At 52.8% G+C, this 18,780-nt stretch overlaps 1 protein-coding gene across 1 annotated transcript in view; it reads right to left on the reverse strand.

The window, feature by feature from the left end:
• The window catches only part of KCNK3 (potassium two pore domain channel subfamily K member 3), a 41,503-nt gene that overhangs the window by 3,831 nt on the left and 18,892 nt on the right, over nt 1–18,780 (reverse strand). The window lies entirely within an intron of this gene.

Consider the following 18,780-nt stretch of genomic DNA (forward strand, 5'->3'; position numbering starts at 1 on the left):
TGAACTCGAGTCCGTTTGACCTCAATGACTGGACTGTTTTGTATGCCTAGAGAAGGGGTGGCCTGAGTGCTGCTGAGAACTCCTCCAGAGGCACAGGGAGAGTGTGAGGGCACAGGTCATCTGGGAGAGCTGGATTCTAGCTCAGTGTCCTGGGCTGCGGGCGTGCTCCTTGTCCTCTCCATGCCTCAGTTTCCTTGACTACAAGGTGAAGTGGTTGCCCTGAATGGGTTCTGACATCCTGTGATCCAGTGTACAGGAAGGGAGACTGAGGCAGGGCTGGCTTCTTGGTGAATTCCTTGCTGCCTGCCAAAGCTTATGTGGGGTTGGTTGGCAACAAGGGCCCTTCAGTCTCCCTGGGGCAGCTGGCCCACTGTGCCGGAGGAGAAAGGAGGCTGCCTGCCTCTCCCCGCAACAGCTGGATGAATGAGTGTTCCGGGGTCCTCATCAGCCTTCAGTTGGAGGCCCTGGGGTCATCCTCTGTGCTTGGCCTGATGTAGGGTCTGTCCTTATGGGGAAGTGGTGTGACCCTTGGCAAAGCAGGAGCCCTGGGGGTCCTTCCAGGTGTGTTACTATCATCAGCCAGATAACCTCTCTGTACCCCGCCCCCACCCCGGCACACCCTGAGCCAGGATCAGGGCAGAGGCAAAGGTTCCCTCTGCACCAGCCATTCAAAGGCCTAAGTCGAGAATTCTTCTGGCTACCTGGAGGGAAAATGAACCTGGATGGGAACTCATCCCTAGTGACAGGGCCCTAGTGGCTGTGTGACCCTGGGCAAATTACTCCCCCTCTCTGAGCATGTTTCTTCATTTGTAAAGTGTATTTACTGGTGCTGGCCTGCTTCTTCCGTTGTTGAGATATTTACTACTTTTATTAATAGAATTATGATAATAACATGATGCTGGCATTTTCTTCCCTTCTAAGTCTTATCAAATCTTAACCAAATATTCTTCCATGCAGTCCTCCTGGATTCCTCACAGCTAAAAGTGATCTCTGCCTTATTTGAGTGGCACTGAAAATGTTCAGCTTGTAATTCCAGGGCCAATATTACCACCACCCCCTGTCCTCCAGGATCCCCAATGACATAGAGCTAAACACTAGCTTTGGGGGTAAGGGGTAGCACTGATGGACCTTGTCACATTCCTCTCTAGCTTCCACCTCCACGTTGCCAGCCATACCTATGGAGGCCCAGAATATGTTTGATAACTAAATTGTAGGGCAGGATACTGTGTGACTCTGTCCTGGACTTGCACTCTCTCTCTCTCTCTCTCTCTCTCTCTCTCTCTCTCTCTCTCTCTGTGTGTGTGATTTCTCTGAGCCTTAGTTTCCACATCTATAAAATGGGGTTAATAATACACTTGCCTCGCAGGACTTTGGGGAGGAATATGTAAGATATTGTGTGTAATGCATTTAGCTCAGAGCCTGGTGCATTATCAAGTACTCAATAGTGGCTCCCTGTGATTAACAATGAGTGAAGTGCCAGATTACTCTCATGTTTCCAAGAGACCAGCCAGGCTCGAGGGCCGCTCAGTTCCAGTAAGACTGGCACCTCTGTCAACCCAGGGCCTTTTGGATCTTAAAGCTCAGGGAACTCTGGGGACAGCTGCTTGGGGCTGCCCTTAGAACCAGCTCCCCTGCCCCCCTCCACAGTGTCGGGCCAGTAACTATGTCACTGTTTGCCAGGGACCCAGACAGCTGAGCTGTAGAGCCACTGTGTGTGGGACGTCTGTGCTCCAGCAGGGTGAGAACAGATTGTGCCCGCCAGCTCGGCCATGGCAGCCAGACCACAACTCACCTCGACAACTGGGCAGGCCCCGAGCCAGAGCTGCTTCTCATCCTGTCCTTCCCTGTCCCCCAGGCCGGCACTACTTTGTGAAGAGGGGAGGGCATGGCACCATGGATGGGGCTCAACAGGGAGTAGGGAGCGTGAACATAGCCCCAGCTTGGCCATGTGATAGCTGTGTGGCCTTGGGCAAATCCCTACCCCTCTCTGGGCTCACTTGCCTTTCCTGCACTCTGGAGGATTGAGCTAGAGCTATCACCCCCCACCCTCGCTGCCCGCCAGAGTCATCTGCAGGAGCACAGGAGAGACTAGGCGTTAGAGCTCTTTGGAACCTGTGGCTTGCAAGATGGAAGTGGCAGTTGTGGGATCTCACAGGCGAAGGGTGACCTGAGCGCATGGGCCTGGGGGCAGGGCCATCTCTGTGGGGTCAGGCAGACACGTACCACCATCAGGGACCCTCACTCCCTCTCTGCCACCACTGCTCCCTTGTCCTGTGTTTGTCATAGGCTGTGACTTCCCTGGGCCCACCGTCTCTTAGTAAAAGCCAGTGCCCGCCTGCCTGGCAGCCTCACTGCCCACTGTGACTATGCTCACAAAACCCCCAGCTTCAGGGAGCTATACATTCCTTCCTTGCCCTTCTTTTGCTATACCCTGCAGCCACCCCAGAGACCCGTCCTCATCCCACACCCAGCCAAGCTGGCCCCTCCTCTCCACACTGCTTCCCACACTGCCTCGTGGCCCTCCTCTGCCTCTCCTACCCCAGCCTGCAAGGACCCAGCTCCTCAGGACCCAGCTTCAGCCGCAAGTGACCTTCCTCTGCCCTTTGTCCTGTTGAACTTAGTGACTTTCAAAGCAAATGACACATCCAGGCTTAATCAGAGGCTCTTATCCCAGGCAGCACCTCACGCCCCACCACAGCCACTGCCCTGGCCAGGCAGCCCTGGCCTAGATGTGCCTCCTCTTTGGGGTCAGATGCCCCCAGGGCTCAATCTCACTTCCTACTGCAGGCTGAGGCTTAAGAATAATAAGTTCTTACCCTTCAGATGTATTTTTAACTTAATCCTCAAAAACTTCTTACAAGGTCACTATTATGACTATCTCCATATTACAGTTGGGGTCATGAAGTCCAGAGAGGCCTTGGGTGTTGGCCAAGGCCACTGGGCCTTTCTGACTCAGCATTCATTCCGGTACATGGGAGCCAATGCATCACCCAGGAAGGGCGACCAGGCCGGGAGGCCTTGGGAGGAGAGCATTTCACTTGGGCATCAGCCTCAGGCATTGCTCTGAGCCGGATGCAGCAGGGGTGGTAACAGGAGGGCCATGTTCACGCAGACAGACGCTTCTCCAAGTACCCAGCTCAGGGTGCCCCCCTCCCCATCGCCTGTCCTATTGTCACTGGGTGAAAGGGCAAGGGAGTGTGAGGACCTGCTGACGTGGGCGCCCAACTTGGAGGGGTGCCAGCTGGGTGGAGCCACTCCCAAGGGGCCCTGGAGCTTCTGGGAAGTAAGTGGGAGTTTGGCAAGACCCGTCTGCCTGCCAGTAGGCCCGCTGACTGCCTGGTCCTTGCCCACATCGGGCTTGGCTTTATGAGGCAGGGGGCAAAAGGTGTTCTCTATCTTCTCTTCTCTGTCCAGCCCTTTGAGTCTCTGGGTGAGGGGCTGCCTCTGTCCTTCTGTGGCACTTCTCTCTGGGGCTCGCTCTCTGAGGACCCTCTCTCGCAGTACCTGCTGGGCTGATCAGCCAGAGCACATGTTCTGACCAGGAGACTCTAGCCACTGTCTCTCAGAAAACGACCAAGACCGTCCATACTGCCTCCTCTCCCAGCCTCCTTTCCCTGAATCCAACATAGGTTTTAAGGTTCTCAGAGCCAGAAATACCCTTAGCCATCATTTGGTTCAGTCTTTATGTCGTACAGATGAGGAAGTGGAGGCCCAGAGAGGAAAGCAGTCTGTTCAAGGTCACACAGCTTGTGAATGCCAGCATCAGGACTATAACCCCAGGATACTTGGTTCTAAAACCAATGCTCTGTCCACTGCCTTCCAGCTCAGGTATGACCAGAGTTGTGCCTATTCATTCGATCATGGCCCAGCAGCTCCTACTTGGGAGCAACTCAGCTAAGAGATGGCCTGGGAACCTGGCTGGAGGCACAGAATCCACTTAAGGAAGCCAGGTGACTGGATATAAAAATTTATTATTAGTCTAAATATTTTAGGGCAGCAGGAAAACCGAGAGATCGGAGGCAAACCCTGGGCCATCTCAGTTTCTCTTTTCCTTCCAGAATCACCAAGGAGGTCAGAAACTGTCTGAAGCTGTCTTCCAGGGAGATGTAGGGTGGGGATGGTGGTGTGGGAGTGGGATTGGGTCTGGTCCTCCCTTTTACTGGTCTTTCTCTCCCTGTAGCTTATTTCCTTCTATTCAAAGCACAACTAGCCACTCTGAGCCCTTGTTCATGGCCTTGGCTGGACTGGGCTTGGCTGCTTGTTCCTCACTGGTCTCCTATGCCTGCTAGCCTGCTTGCCTGACCTCCTACCCTTGGCCTAGCTGGCCACAGCCTTGGGCAGAGGAAAGAGCATGGGGCTGGGAGGCAGGCGATCTGGGGTCTGACCTGACCCTGATCAAAGACAGCTTTGTGTCTTGGCAAGTTCCTTCCGGGCCTCAGGTTTCCTCATCTGTGACATGGAAGACAGGGCAAGAGATGAGGTTCCTACCTTTTCCCACTGCCTTTTATTATTTTCTCTGTTCACTCACCCATTCATAGAGTCAAAATTTTGGAAGATTTTATTTATGGAGTTCGATGTGGTGATCAGTGCAGTGTGGATACTCTGCAGAGCAGGCATTTAATAAATCATTGTTAGAGCCATACTTAATTTCTTTCCCCATCAAAATTAATTAAGAACACATCTGTCAGTCAGAACGTCTGATTAGCCTGAGATAATTGACTCTTGAGACGGAGTTCAGTTATTGTTGTATGTTTGAAATACTGAACACAGAGAGAAGATCTCTGAGGTTTAGTGGAGTAGAGAAGATCACAGGCTCTGAAACCAAACAACTTTATCCTTAGCTATACTGCTTCATCCACTGTGCCTCAGTTTTCCATCTGTAAAATGGGAATAATGAAGTACCCACTTCATAGACTTGGTGTGGGGACTTGATTGAGTTCATAGACTTAACATGCTTAGGATATTAAGATCAATAAATATGAATTATTAATATGAATATTTTGGGGAGCACCAAGATTTAATGATCTTTAAAGTTCTTTTCCGTGCCAACATTCTATGATCAGTGTTTACTCAAGTCATTTTTCTGAAATACCAGTTCCATGGAATGTTAACAACTGTTGGATGAGAAAAGAGTTGCTTGGTTCAATTAAATTGGGGAAATGCTGAATTTAACAGGATTCACCATCATTTGATTTGAGCCTAGGCTTTCTCAGGGCTATGTATGTGTTCATGTGCAGGGTCGATCAAGGCTGGGAAAAGGTGCCTGTCTTCCCACTTCCTTGACCGTGGAGCACTTTTCTCATAGTGCACAGTACCGAGCAAGAGTTCCTGGGAGCACAGTTTGGGAAACGCTCCCGTGCAGCATCAAGAACCTCTAAGGTCCTTCTCCCAGGTCTCTGACGTTATGATTCTTTGATCTTCTTCTCTGGGTGGCCCAGCCCTTCTGTAGATTAAAAAGCACAGCCCTTGGCAATGCCGGCTGTGCCTGTCTCCAGGCTGACCTAGTTATCTAATGTAAATAGGCAATGGCTGGGCTAATGTTTGTCCTGAGGGAAGATGGATGAGGGACCTGTGGCCTGAGGCGCCCAAAGGCCGTGAACTCTGGGCTGATGCCGAAGTGCATGGGTGCATGGGTGACCTCAGTGTGGCTTGGGCCTGTTGCGGCAGCCAGAGAGGAGTGTGGGCTTAGGGGAGACAGAGGCAGCTCTGGGGGCTGCAAGACACAGGGAGGGCCCTCAGAGGAAGGCTGGGCTCCCCTGCTGGATGGCAGAGGGCAGCTGGGCTCAGAGAGCACCTAGGGGAGGGCCCAGGAGGAACCAGCTCAGGGGCCTGAGGCACAGACAGGGAGCCACCCCTCAGAGTGGGGATGGCAGCAGTGTGGAGCCAGGAAGTGGGACTGCAGGCTCTGAGGGAGCCTAACTGGCATATTAAAGGAGATGAGGTGGAAGGAGCCCAGCTTCTGTGCCCAGGTCCTGGGGGAGGAGAGGAGGGAGGGGCTGCAGCTTGGTGTAGACAGGAGGAGGGCGCAGGTGCTCTCCCTCCTCCTGTGAGATGCAGCTCAGACACTGCCTTTCCCGAGAACCTTCTGGGAACCTTCTCTGGGCACTGGAGGGGCCTCTCCTCCCTCTGCCCCTCTCAGGCCACCACTCTGTATTTGGGCACTCATGTCTACAGAGGAGCCCTGCAGGACTGGCTTGTCCCCTCAGTGTCCAGCACAGGTCTGGGGTGGGAGGGCTGCAGAACCCAGAGGCTCCGGTTCTGGAGGACTCTGAGGTCTGAGATGGTGACGAGAAACCACCCCTTAGACACCCAGGACGGGGACGAGAGGTGGCCCTTGGCAGGGGGGCCTCGGGTGACCCATAGCTCCTGCCTTCACCGTGGCCTCTGGCCCCTTCAGAATGAGGTCAGCTTCAAGGTTCAGAAGGGATCCCCCTGCACTGGGTCTGGGCAAGCCCCTAGCTGGGCCTGGGAACCACCGGGTCTCATGGAGCTGGGGTAGGGGTGGGACCAGTGTACAGAACGGGGTCTGGAGTTTGTCCCTCTTCAGGCCAGAGCTCCTGGGAAGGACAGTTCTGAAGCACAGCACCTATCTGCTATCTGCTTCCTCTGCTCTGCCCCTTCCCGAGGCCTCTCTTCCCATCGTCCCATCTCCTGTCCCAGCTCTTCCCCCCTACTACCCCCAGCAGCTTCTCTCCCTGCCCCATGCTTCCTCCTGGACTCCCCACTCTTGGGCCCACTGCTCTCTCCTCTCTTGCCTTGAGCGGTCTCCCATCCACAGGTGGCCCTAGTACTGATTTGGGGGCCTTCGATGTAGGACAAACCCCCAAAGCCCCCATCCCCCACCCTCCTCAGGCCCATGTGTGATGCAGGGAGCTCAGAGGGAGGGTGCTGGTGTCATGGAAAATCCCTGCGGCAGCCAAGGTCAGTGTTTGCAGACACAGCCTGGCTTAGAGCCAGGCCTGCCTCCCTGGCCAGCTCCTTCTGGCCCATCCCAGAGGCCGGCTTTGTGCAGAGGCCCTCAGAGGCACCCCAGGGCTGCTCTGGGTGCCTGGGGATAGGGACCGTAGGAGCTATCAGTACTGCTGTGACAACGTAGTTCAACCCACTCTTTTTTGTTGTGTTTTGTTTTGTTTTTGAGACAGAATCTCGCTCTGTTGCCCAGGCTGGAACACAGTGGCACAATCTCAGCTCACTGCAACCTCCACCTCCTGGGTTCAAGTGATTCTTCTGTCTCAGCCTCCCGAGTAGCTGGGACTACAGGCGTGTACCACCATGCCCAGCTAATTTTTGTATCTTTGGTAGAGACAAGTTTGCACCATATTGACCAGGCTGGTCTTGAACTCCTGATCTCAAATGATCCACCCACCTCGGCCTCCCAAAGTGTTGGGATTACAGGCATGAGCCACAGCGCCCTTCCCCCAACTCGTTTTATAAATGGGTAAACTGAGGCTGAGAGAGGAGCAGAGACTTGTTCAAGGTCACAGAAACTCAGTGACACAGCTAGGACTGGAATCCAGGGCCCTCATGTCGTCTTTTACTGCCCCATGCTGCAGAAGGGAGCATCCTGAAGTCTGTTCTGATAGGCCAAGGAAAAACAAAGGCCGGCTAAACACTTCTGTTACACAAGGGCTAGCTTGAGGTTGTGCTGGACTTGAATTGGTGATGTAGCCAGCAGAAATAGACCTAGACGATCTATTGATGAGGTCCCTGACCTCAAAACACTTTCCATTTGGGATTGAATCAAATGAAACCTCTCAGCGGAAGCACTTTGAAAACTTCAGTGCCCTGTATAAAGCAGAGGTTATTATTACACAAATTATTAAAATGCATAGCAAAGGTGGGAAATGTTTTAGGAGGGATTTAAGACAGGCTGAAGGAGGGCTGGAGATAGAGACTTTGGTTGGGGTGTCAGGGAGGGCTTCATGGAGGAGGTGACATTTGCTCTGAGCTCTGAAGCGCGGATAGGAAAGGCAGGGTTCCGATGAGGGGAGCTACTGAGGCAAGGATACAATGTTAGGATGACACGTGATGTGCTAAGGTCAGAGAAAATAGACCTGCATGGGACTGGTGGGTGTGCTCACACATGGCAATGGGGTGGGGGCCAGCGGACTCTCTCAGAAAGGCAGCTGCATGATACGCATCAAGAAGCTTAGAAATGTGTCTACCCGGTGGCCCTGTGTTGCCACTTCTAGGAATCTCTGCTCGGAAAATAACCAGAGATCAGAACAAAGATTTATGAACAAGCGTGTTTATAGCAGCATTTTCATTGTGAAAAATTGTAAACAGTCCAAATATCCACCAATAGGGTTTGGTTAAACATATTAAGGTATATTTATGTGATAGAATATTGTGCGAACATTACAGTGCAGTTCTTGAGAAGTCTCTTGATCACATAGAAAACTACCACATCATGTTAAATTAAAAGGGTAGGAGACAACGCTTTCTGTATTGTGGGATCCCACACTAATATGAAAATATGAAAAATGTGGCTGGGCACACTCGTTCATGCCTGTAAACCCAGCACTTGGGGAGGCTGTGGTGGGAGGATCACTTGAATCCAGGAATCCGAGACCAACCTGGGCAACACAGTGAGACCCATCTCTAGAAAAAACAAAAAATTAGCTAGGCATGGTGGTGTGTGCTTGTGGTCCCAGCTACTCGAGAGTCTGAGGTGGGAGGATCACTTGAGCCTGGGAGGTTGAGGCTGTCGTGAGCCATTATGACACCACTACACTCCAGCCTGGGTGACAGAGGGAGACCCTGTTTCAAAAAAAAATGTATATACACATATACATTTTGTATGTGTACACACACATATACAGCTGTAAGGAAGTATTCTAAAGCTCACATAGCTTATCTCTGAATAATGGGCTCATGATTAATTTTAATTTTCCTCTTATAAATTCTACACTACAAAAAAACCATTACTTTTGTAAGTAGAAAACGATGAATATTATAAACCTAAAAACAGCACAAGTTCTTCTGGCGTTCTTGGAGCAGGAAGTACGGTTGAAAAGTGAAGACTGTCAAGGTGGGAAGGGGCCAAAATTTGAGAAGCTTTCAAGGGTAGGTTCAGGAATGAAGTCTTCATTTTAAGGCAATGAGGAGCCATGGATGGCTCCTGAGCAGGGGAGGGCTGTGCTCAGAGAGATATTAAGCTGAATGCCTGGCATCCCTGGGCAGGGGCATGGCTGTGGGAGACGGCAGCAGGAGGATCCACTGGGGGCCTCTGCATGGTCTAGTTGTCAAGTGCTCAGGCCTGAGCTAGAGGGAAGCGGAGGATCCAAGAGTTCGGAATGAGCGGAGGAGGTAGGGCCAAGGGGCAGAGAAAAGAGAGGAGAGGAAGGGGCGAGGGGAAGAGAGTGGATGCGCAGTGTGTGGGATGCCCTGCATTCATGGGTGAAACTGTAAGCCCCACGAGGACAGGGGTTCTCGTCTCTTTTGTTTGCTACTCGATCCCCCACACCTGGCAGGGGGCTTGGCACAGAGCTGCCGCTTCATCAATTTCTCTTGAATGAATGACTGAGGGAGAGGGAGGCATCAGAGATGAGCCTGAGGTTTGAACAGAATGGAGACAGAGAGGATAAGCAGAGAGTGAGGCCTAAAGGGGGCAATGCCACACCACCAGCCAGTTATCCTGGGGTCCTGGGCAGGGCCCTGACCTGGGGCTGGTGGGGCCTGTTCTAAGCCAGCCACCAAGCCAGGTGCCATGGCCCGGGCCTGTGGCCTGTCTGCATCCTCATGACCAGCTGGACAGGGCATCTGTGAGCTCAGAGCTTCTAACAGATTTGATCTGGTGGGGTTTTAATTAAATGAATCCACCAGGAACAGCCTGGCATTGAGAAAGGAATTCCACAGCACAATTTAAAGTGGACTTGGCCCTCTTCGCAGATGGCTGAGGTGCCAGTTCTCCCCCCACATGCTTTTTTCAAGGCCCTGTCCATGACGCTGGCATCTGGCTGGCCCGAGTCTTACACGTTTACACGCCCGGCCTTTCCTGTTGAGCCCATTGAGGAGAAACAGGGGTGTGTTGGCATCTCCTTGCCACAATCCCCAAAAGGGAATGAGCTGCTCCCAACTGGAAGCCCTGTTGGGTCTGAGGAGCAGCAGAGGCCAACCTAGGTGTGGGCCCAGAGTCTGGCTACCTGAAATCTCACCCTGTGGGCAGTGTTATGGGGGCAGGGCGGGGCCCAGAGGGTGATGGTGCCCAGGAATTACAAAGCACTAGGAGTCAGGAGGCCTGGCTACCATCCTAGTTCTGCTATTACCTTGCTGTATGACAGGGGTCAGCAAACTGTTTCCTGTAAAGGGCCAGATAGTAAATACTTTAGGCTTTATGAGTCTATGGTCTCTTGCAACTACTCCACTCTGCCATAGAACCAAGAAAGCAGCCATGGATACTATGTGACGATGGGCATGGCAAATGTAGCGTTCCAATAAAACTTTATTGACAGCAACAGGTGGTGGGCCAGATTCAGTCCATAGGCCCTAGTTTGCTAAGCCTACTGCAGGCTGTATTAAGCCACGTCAGCTCCCTGAGACTTATATCTGAGTCAGTTTTCTTATCTTAATTTTCCTACCTTCAAAAGAGAAGTTAGATTAGAAGATCCCTAATGTCTCTTCTTCCCTGAAAAGTTGTATTTTAGCATTGAATAAATTTCTAGTTCCTCCTATTCCATGTACCATGCAGAGGCCCCGAGGAGAGGGGCACATTTTGAGCAGGGTCTGGTGCCTAAACCTGGCTGTGGACATGGTGTCAGCACCTCTTGGGAGGGCCCCTTTCCACATTTCTGGACACTGCTCGTGCTCTTTGTTCTGCCTGTTGGGCTTCTACTCCTCCATCAAAGCCCATTTCAAAAGTCACCCCCTCTCTGAATCTTTCCCTGATCTCACTCACCTAAACAAATCAGTGCTCCAGGGGCCCTTTGTTCATTACTCATCATCCTTCAAACATTCCTCTACTCCAACCAGCAAGTGTTTTTGAGTTCTTAATATGTGCTGTGCTCCGAGTTCTAGAATAATAATCCCTTGTATTTCATTTGTGCAGGACCTTATCATTTACAAAGCAATCTCTATACATTCTACTATTTGCGCTTGCATTGCTATCCTTTAGAGGAGGTGCTATTATTCCTATTTTACAGATGGGGAACGTGAGGCTCAGAGAGACAGTGTTTTATCTCAGGCCGTAAGTGCTAGAATCAAACTTGAAATTCAAAGGCAGTTTTTTTCTGCTGCACTTGGCTGCCCCGGGACTCTTCACACCAAGATGGAAGTCAGAAGACCTGGGGTGTGTGGTTCAGTTGTGCCGCTGCGTGATCCTAGGCAAGATGCTGCCCCTCTCTAGGCCTTGAGCGCTTCCTCTGGGACTTGAAGAAATTAGAAGACGTTCATGAGGCCCTTCAGCATTCTAGGACTGTGGGCTTTCAGAGGGCCACGTTCTCTCCCCCACAAACAGTGGAGACTGCAGTAGTTTCAGTCAAACAAAGGCCACTGGGAATGTCAGCTGCCCAAAGCAATGACACTGGGCATTTGGGTGTGTGTCAGACTGACAGTCCTGGTGGGCACTGATCAGATGCTGTGGAGAGGGTGAGGGACCTGGGGCCGGCCTGGCCAGCCCAGCTCTGATTGTAACATTCCCCAGCTGAAGCGGAGGGGCAGACAGAGCTAGGTGGAAAATCCCTGACCCGGCCCCATACACCCTCCCGGCTCTCAGGGGCACGTGGAGTCAGGGAGGAGATGGCTATGTGTCCCTGCCTGAGTCTCCCATGCCGAGATAAGCCAGAGCATTTGGGAATCATGTTGGTACCCAGCTTCTCCCCTGCTCCCTGCCACTCATCTCATGCTGGAGACCAGGATCCTGGGGTCTTGAACCTTTGCTTTCTTTCATTTATTTAGCTGCTGCTGCTTTTTATTTTGGGTCTCATTTTGTCCTGTAAGTCTGGACGCAGAGGCTGTGGAGGGCAGGGGTACTGCCTTGTACTTCTTAGTGGCTCAGTGCCTGGCGCACAGCAGCTAATGGTGGTGGTAACAACAACAGCAGCAGTAGTAATAATAAAACTCACATTTATTAAGCACTTGTATTCCAGACACTGTACACTGTACTAAGTGCTTTCTGCTCATTATTTAGTTTCCACAAAAATTTTAGATGAGTGTTATGTCCACTTTGCAGATAAGAAAACTGAGACACAGAAAGTTTCCATGACTCATTCAAGCCCACACAGTTAGTGAATGTCTGAGCCAGGGGACAAGTTCAGGCCTGTCACCTTGTCCAGTCTAACTAATGTTAGTTGAATGGATGCTGAATTCTGGAAGGTAAGTGCCCTGGCTTTTCAGCTAAGGAGACTGGGCTGAGTGAGTGGCTGGTAATTTGGACAAGGCCACACAGGTATGTGGCCTTCAGGGCCTCTGGGCTAGGGCCCAGGGATCAGGGTCCATGGCCCATCTTAGGGGACCTTGATGCATCCCTCCTTTTTTTTTTTTTTTTTTTTGAGAGGGAGTCTCACTCTTGTCACCCAGGCTGGAGTGCAGTGGCATGATCTCGGCTCACTGCAACCTCTGCCTCCTGGGTTCAGGCGGTTCTCCTGCCTTATCCTCCTGAGTAGCTGGAATTACAGGTGTGTGCCACCACTCCTGGCTGGTTTTTGTATTTTTAGTAGAGGCAGGGTTTCGCCATGTTGGCCAGGCTTGTCTCCAACTCCTGTGATCCACCTGCCTCAGCCTCAAGTGATCCACCCGCCTCGACTCCTAAAGTGCTGGGATTACAGACCGGAGCCACTGCATCCTGCCTACATCCCTTCTCTTAAGGTTGTTCTGGAAAGTGATGGCCTGGGGACGGCAGGCAGGCGGGTGCTCTCTCCATCTCTGCTTCCTGTTCCTTCCTGCCCAACCCCTCCCCACAGCAGTTGGGCCTGAGAGTGCACTGGGTCTCCACAGAGCACCCATCCACTGGCCTGAGCCAAATGGCAGGAGGCTGCAGGCTGAGGCTGGCCACAGGTTGTTGGGGGCTCATGGCCAGCCCTGGAAGAAGACACCCCGCCTCTGGCAGAGGCAGCTGTGGCACCTGGGGAGGCTGAGCGGGAAGCAGGGTCCCCAGGGAGGCTGCAGCACTTGGCTCGTCTCAAGAATATCATCTGGAAAATCAGCAAGGCGAAAATGACTTTATTCCCTCTTAGCTTGTCTTAATTAATTAATTGAGCAAACATTTCTTAAGCACCTACTACTCTGTGCCAGGCACTAGGCTAAGTGCGGGAGAGGATGCAGAGACAGGCCAGCTGGATCTTGCCCTCTGGGAACAGAGACTTGTTAAGAAAGGCAGGGAGGTCTTTGCACTAACTCTAGAAATCTGAAACTGTTCTAAAACAATTGCCAGCAGACAGGTGAGAAATGGCTCTGAGCAACGATTTGCCCCAGGATATACTACGTCTATGCCAGAGGGGCCCCTTCGGTGAAGGAGGGGCCCCTTCAGTGAAGGCGGGACCCAGGAACCTGGAAAGGGAGCCAGAAGGCCCAGGCATCTTGCCAGTGTTCCTGTGGCTGGAAGCATGGCATTTTCCACTTCTCGCAGCCTCGGAAGATGACCCTGGACACCTGGAAACATTGTTCAGGGTTGGTGTGAACACCTGGCTGGTGTGCGGAGCTGCTTGGCACTGCTTATCACTACAGATTGGAACATGGTCAATGTCTGAGGCTACACTCTCTCTTTTCCTCCTTCTTTCTTTCTTTTCTGGTTTGTTTGCCACTTACTATTTTTTAAAACCAACTTTTAAATTTTAGAACAGTGTCAGATTCATAGAGTTAGTGCAGTGCAGAGACCTCCCTTCCTTTCTCAACACTCAGCACCTCTCCTACGTTGATGCAGTGCTAGCTGCTGTTCCTCCCCCTGCACCTTGCCTTCCCCCAGGAAGCCTCCTTCCTGCTGTGGCCCCAGGAGCCTCCTCTGCTCTCCCCACGTGACATCCATCTCTGCCACTCGGTGGGCCTCTCTTGGCAGGCACTGGCTGGCCTATTTACCCATCTCCTTATGCACAGCGGTGCCTCTATGAGCAAAGCTCCTTTTAGTCGAGTCTGCCTACACAGCACGGGGGATGAGGGCTGGCTCACACGGAGGGGTGCTGGGCACCGGAACAGCCTTTTGGGAGGTGGTCAGGGCTCAGGCCTGGACCCCTGGGGGGGTGCTCTCCTGCTGGCCTCCCCTGTGTGCAGCTGAGTCTGGGCTGCAGGTGGGAATGCAGAGGATGGAGTGTAGAAAGTAAGGGCGAGAAAGTGAGGCATTCATGCGCCGGAGTGGAGCCTGTGCTATGGGAGCCTCTGCGAACAGTGGCAATGGTGGCAGGGAACCTGGATGCCCCTCACATTTGCTATCCCTAATGTTCCCCATGACCTGAAGGTGGCTATGATTTGCTCCTTTTTGATGGGGAAACTAAGGTTCAGGAAGGTTAGGCACTGTTGGCCCAAGGTCACACAGATAAAAATTGGCAAAGGTAGGATTCAACCTTGTCTGACTCCCTTAGATGTCCCCAGGACCACTCCCTCTGTCAAAGCACATAGCAAGTATGTCCTACAGGCCAACATCCCAAGACCGCTGTACTCCGCTCAAGGCAGAATCTGGCCTTGCAGTCTTGGTGCCCTGCATACAGCAGGTGCTCAAACTATGTGAGGATGGAAGAGGGCTTCCTAGCCAAAGCCCCTCTCTCCTGAGCCAGCCCCACCCTGCTTTCTGCCAGGCAGATGCACCCTGAGGTTGGGTAGCCAGACCTTTCTGTCCTAGGGATGCGTCAGTGTGGCCCTGAGCCAGACAGAGCAGGAGGTGAGAGGGGGATGCTGGAGTGCAGGGGTCAGGGCTCCAGGCTGTCTGTGGCGGGCATAGTTGCAGGGCCTGCCCGCTTCTACCTCTTTGGAATTGTCTGTCCTACAACAACCCTAGTCAAGGGTGTACCTAGGCAGCCCCTTTGTACCGTGTCACCCTGGCACCAGAGCAGATTGGACCAGGATTGGACACCTGGGCTGAGAGGACTTGGCTGGGCTTAGCAATTCACATTCTCTCTTCCAGGAATTGTGATGCGGGGCTGAGGGGCTGGGTCAGCTGTGAGGGGCTGAGCTGCAGGGTTAGAAAGAGGTGAGTCGTAGCAGGGACCAGGGTGAGCCAAAGCCACATGCAGGTCAGTTACAGGGGAAGAGAAGTCCGAGAGTGGCAGAGCAAGGCAGAGACAGGAACAATGCAGCTGAGGGACGGGAGGGAGAGGCCGGGGCTTCTGCCTGCTGGCCTTTGACATTGGCTGTGTGGCACTGTTTCCTTTCAGAAGTCCCCTATACTTGCTGTGGTCCAAAGGGGCACTGTGCCCTCCCTATGCCCCAGCCACTCCAGACAGAGGGCCCCAGTCCCCAGGCACTTCGTCCCAGGGGTGCCCAGCATAGCGAGCAGTGCAGGGCCATTTCTGTTGAATCCCTGTGGCTCACTGGGAAGGGTGGTGTCCATTCAACTGTTTGGGACACCAAAGCCTGGGAAGATTGGGCGTGTCACCCGTAGTTGCCGCTCCTGAGCTGGACCTGGGACCTCAGCCTCTTGATTCCAGGCCTGCGGCTTCCCCTCCACCTACATTGCCTCTCTGAGCCCATCTCTAGCTAGGCGGCTGGGTGAGCTTGGGGTTAGAAGACAGCATGTAAAATAACATGTCCAGTACAAGCTTGGCATGTGGAGGGTCTCACAAAGTAGGAGCTGTTATTAACAAATGCACGTTTCTTTCTCTTTCTTTTTCTTTTTCTTTCTTTGAGACAGTTTTTGCACTGTTGCCCAGGCTGGAGTGCAATGGCACGATCTCGGCTCACTGCAACCTCTGCCTCTTGGATTCAAGCGATTCTCCTGCCTCAGCCTCCAGAGCAGCTGGGATTACAGGCGCCCACTACCACGCCCGGCTAATTTTTGTATTTTTAGTAGAGACAGGGTATCACCATGTGGGCCAGGCCGGTCGCGAACTCCTGACCTCAAGTGATCCACCCACCTTGGCCTCCCAAAGTGCTGGGATTACAAGTGTGAGTCACAGCACCCTGCCCTTTTTTTTTTTTTTTTTTTTTTTGAGACGGATTCTTGCCCAGGCTGGTGGTACGATCTTGGCTCACTGCAACCTCCAGCTCACTGCAACCTCTGCCTTCTGGGTTCAAGCAATTCTCCTGCCTCAGCCTCCCAAGCAGTTGGGATTACACACCCAGCTAATTTTTTGTATTTTTTATTTTTTAGTAGAGATGGGTTTCACCATGTTGGCCAGGCAGGTCTTGAACTCCTGACCTCAAGGGATCCGCTCGCCTTGGCTTCCCAAAGTGCTGGGATTACAGGCATGAACCACCGTGTCCGGCCCACATATGTGTTTCTAAGACCAGCTCTGTGTTGCCATTCACCACTCAGAAACCTTCCTTAGTTCCCTGAGTCCACACAATAGAGTCTGGGGGTTTCCTGGCCAGCAAGTGGACTCTCCATCCACCACCTGATCCCGCCACTTGCCTGCCCTCTCCGGATTCCCTCACCATTTCTGGTCCCATCTGTCCCATGCTTCCCCTCTGAGCACTTCTGCTGCTGCAGAGTCACTGGAGTCGCTGCTGCCCTGACTTCCCTCCCGCATCTCTTCTGGTCTCCAGTGAAAGGCCCAGGGCTGCCTCCTTCCGCTGTCTCCCTGGAGAACGGCATCTGCTGCCCTTACCACTGTCTGCCAGGGTATTAGGTTTTGCGTGGAGATGGCCCCTGTCTTACTGGCCTGCTTGCCCAGTGCCCACAGTGGAAAACTAGCAGATCCACGAAGCTAGTCTTGATGAATGGGTTGGGTGTGGTGGGGGGAGTTTGGGGCGTGTGTGGCCCCATCTCCATTTTCTGCTCCTCACTCTCGTTTCTGGTCATGGCCCAGACAGCTCTGGGCTGGCAGAGAATTTGGAAGCAGATGCCAGGAGATGTGAAAGGAGGCTTTTCTTAGGCTCAGCACCCTCCCTAGGGCTCAGGAGCTCAGATGGTGTAGGCTGGCATAGTGCCCAGGGAGAGAGGGACTCCAGGCAACAGGGACTTCAGCCTGGAGGCAGCTGCTGGGACCTTCTCTCCCTCGGAGCCAGCCTGCAGACATGGGGTCCCCACCCCCAACATTCACATGTGTGTGCGCACTACCCCCCACCCCGCCACACACACACTCCAATACCCAGCCTCTCTCCCACGGTGGCCTCTGGGCACACCTCTGCCCACCATCCCGATAGGTTACAGGGTGGACAGACCCAGGGAAGGGGGACGTCTGCACAAAGGGAGAGGGAGCCCTCACAGGACCTGGCCTCTGGGCCTCCCACTCCTCCCATTGTTCTCACAGGCTCCAGGTCCTTAGGGATCTAAAGAAGCCACTGAATTCAGCCTCCCCTTCTCTCCAGCCAAGGGGACACAGACTTTTCTAGGAGGCTAAGATCCCACCACTCTCCATAGAAACATACTCACTCAACCCTGCACCCTATAGGAAATGCTCTTTCTGCAGAATGAAGCGAATGAGGCTTCGACCGCATGACTCAGTCTGTCCTCTGTGGAGACAGCAAACAGCTGTCCCCATCCTTGGGGACACTGCCCTTTACATGGAGACAGGGAGGCAACTGCCTGCCCCAGCCTGTTTCTGAGACCTGATTCGCCCTGGGCTTGCTGCTCTCTTCTGACCTCTGATTTTCCAGCCTTTCCAGTGGCCTCGACCACCCTGAAGCCCTCCAGCTTCTCTGTTTGCACCCACTGTTCACAGTGCAACATCGGCAAGAGATCAGCCAGGCCAGGGTATAAGAGGAGAGTGACTTCCTGGCTTCTGTGATCTGTAGAGGCTGCCTGTTTATGCACTGGTGTCCTGAGCTTGCTTTTTATGGTGCCAAGAGTTCCAAGCTGGGCAGCCTCCCCAGGACCCAGGCAGTCTCCCCAGGACCCAGCTCCCTCCAGCTGCCGCTTACAGTGCTACCCTGCTCCCTCCCCCCAGCCCCGATATGGAATCTGGGCAAGCTGGCTTTCCCTGCACTTGACTTTATTCGAATGATTAAATGCCTCTGTCACTGATCCTCCTCTCCAATTCAAAACAATACTAGCTAACATTTATAGAGCGCTTACTACGTGCCAGGCACTGCTCTAAGCGAGCTCATATATGTACGTTGCATAATCTTCAAAAGACCCTATCAATATGTGTTATTATTATCCCCATTTGAAGATGCAGGAATTGAGCCACAGAGAGGTCAAGTAGTTGCTCAAGATCACACAGCAAGTAAATGCAGAGCTAGGTTCTCTCTCATGCTGTCTTCCCTGTACTATCTCCCTTCACCCCAGGCAGCCTGGATTAGGGTTCAAACAAACAGAAAATGTGGAGGGCACGTCTCAGGGCTGGTGGGAAAGGGAGAAGTGGGAGAGGAGCCTTCCAGACTGGAAGTCACTCCTCTAGGGAGAAAGATGTGCCTTGGAGGGGACTTAGTGGGAGAGTGCGGGGCAGCATGTTTGTACCGGGGTTAATCACGCTGTTCCTTGATATCTGTGCACCAGTTCAGTTTACTGCACACTTCAGAGTGTTTTCACGGTGAGTAAGGCAATGTCACTTTCACTCATCCCACTGAGAAATGAGGAGGCGATGCTGGGACAGGTGAGGCAACTTGGTCAAGGTCATGCAACACGTGTATCAGCGTCATGACGGAGACATGGGAATTTCCCAGGGGTCTTCCCCAACGGTCTTCTGCTGCCAGCCCACCTGTTCACCACAGGCTGGACTCTGAGCTTCAGTGCAGCAAGAACCCCCTGGAGCC

Source organism: Macaca mulatta, chromosome 13, assembly GCF_049350105.2.
Source record: "Macaca mulatta isolate MMU2019108-1 chromosome 13, T2T-MMU8v2.0, whole genome shotgun sequence".
Classification (NCBI taxonomy): domain Eukaryota; kingdom Metazoa; phylum Chordata; class Mammalia; order Primates; family Cercopithecidae; genus Macaca; species Macaca mulatta.